This window comes from Aplysia californica, unplaced genomic scaffold (genome assembly GCF_000002075.1).
Source record: "Aplysia californica isolate F4 #8 unplaced genomic scaffold, AplCal3.0 scaffold00223, whole genome shotgun sequence".
Classification (NCBI taxonomy): Eukaryota; Metazoa; Mollusca; class Gastropoda; order Aplysiida; family Aplysiidae; genus Aplysia; species Aplysia californica.
The window spans coordinates 837,552-839,860 of NW_004797493.1; positions in this window are offsets into that span (position 1 = coordinate 837,552).

Consider the following 2,309-nt stretch of genomic DNA (forward strand, 5'->3'; position numbering starts at 1 on the left):
TCCCGTTTCACTTTGATTACCCTGTCAAACAAGTCAGGCTTCGCCCCTGATTTTAATCTTAACCAAAACCCCCTAACCCTAACCCTAACCCTAACCCTATCCGTATCCCTATACCTAACCCTAACCCTATCCCTAACCCTAACCTTAAACCTAATCCCAACCCCAACTCTAACAGCAACCCCAACAACACCCCAACCGCAACGCCAACCAGCTAACATAGCACAAAGACTGCGGAAAATCAGGTAGACCGTCAAGTGCACTGACACCAAAATTTACACTCAGAAGGACATTTGCGAGATTTGCCATCTTCGTATCTACTCTGTATTCTTCCTTGCCTTCTTTCACCATAATTATTTTTCCTCTCTTCTTGTACCTGTGACGTAATCCAAATGCTCGGCTTTCAAAGTGGTCTAGTTTTGTCTAGTTGTTCATCTGTATGGTATGGTATGGATTTATCGCCCTTATCATAAACTATGTGAAGATAATATACAGGAGGCCTTGTCTCCGAATGTTAACGTCGACAAATTTATGTAGTTTTCAGAACTCCCCAAATTGTTTTTGTTTGTTTATTTTGTTTTTGTTTTTGTTTTTGTTTTTGTTTGTTTTTTGGTTTGGATTTGTTGGTTTTTTGGTAGGGATTTTGTGCTGTTTTTTTCTAAGGGGGGAGGGGCTGAGTCGGTTTTTTTTTTTTTATGTTGGTTTTTTTTTTTTGGTGTAGGCTTTTTTACGCTATTTATATAATTAAGAAACCGGGCTTCCGACCCTGCCTGTCAAGGCCAACCCAGGCTGAAAGGGATACATCCCAAAAGAAGGGCCTACATAATCGATTAAAAAAGCTCCCCAAATCACTAATGTTCACTAATGACCCCCACCAAACGAGAGTCATCCAGTCCGTAGTCCAGCAAAGATACCAACTCTGTGCTTAGGCCTGTACGTCTAAAAGCGAGTTACAATTTTACAAATGTAAACTTAAGAGAGAGACTCCAAATCCTCCTTGATTAGGCCGTATAAGTCATAACGTAACAGCAACCACAAGCTTTATTCCTACCAAGCATGATTACTTGACACTGAGTGAATGCAAAGACGTGTATAGCAGGTTGTTGGCAGGTGCTTTGGTGTGGTTTGCTCCTTATTTTCTATCAAACATCTATAATAATAATAATGATGATGATGATGATGATGATGATGATGATGATGATGATGATGATGATGATAATAATAAGTAAATAAGTAAATAAATAAATAAATAGCATTTGCATAGCGCAACTTGCCACTCAACAGCAAGCTCGCATTTTCAACGATCTCAGCTTCCTGGGCAGCATATAATGCAAGCAGCCATTTTACATGGCCAACATATTTATTGACAAGAGCTTTCACTGTCAAAAGCAGGGTACCCCATTCCCACTTGGGTGAAGTGAAGAAAATTGAACGTGAAAACTGCCGTTCCCAAGGACACAACGTCTACCTCACGATTACGAGTCCGGTAGCCTAACGTACTAGACTCCCGACGCCACAATTGGGTTGCACGTGCCGTAAAACGCGAATATCCTAGACTGTCTTCTCTGGCGTATTTCCGGTTCACTACAGGGTGCGTCATTTGATCGAAATGAAGGCAAGGTCGGGAAAGGTTGCGTCGGTAGCCTAATGGTTGGAGGGCGCCACTGGTACTGGTAGGTCCTACTTCTTTTCTTTCCCTCTATTTTTTCTGTCTGTCTTTCTTGTTTTTTCCCTGCACTATTAATGGCCGGGTGTTTTTTTCGGTAAAGTACTTCTCTTTACTCAAAAATCAAACTAAACATGTTTTAAACAGAATAAAGATAGGCCTAGATTTAATCATGATCGACTTGAGTCAAATCTGAAATTCTTAGCTACCATCAGCAGCCCTGATTTTCTAAGACAATCGTTGAGAATGAAGTGTCGGATTCAGATTTGTAGAAAGAATGGTTCCCTGTAACACAGAAAAATCTCATTTATTATTGAGCTCAATAGCAGTTTGTGGGCCTGCCTGCTCACCTTGCTTTTATCTCCAGCCCGACCTGAAACCGTCCCTTCCTATCTCCCCTTGTTCGTTTTCCTAGCATTAAGAGGGTTCCCACCAGACGAAACTTGTCGGAGTCGAAAAAAAATATGACCTGGTGCGATTCGATTTCAGAATTTAACCAGAACTATTAGTAGTATTAGTTCTGAAAGCTTTTTCGATGTCGGATGAAATGACGTCATGCGGATCTGACCTTTCGATGACGACAAAATCTTGATTGTGTGTGCACTCTTAATAGACATCTCTCTCTCTCTCTCTCTCTCTCTCTCTC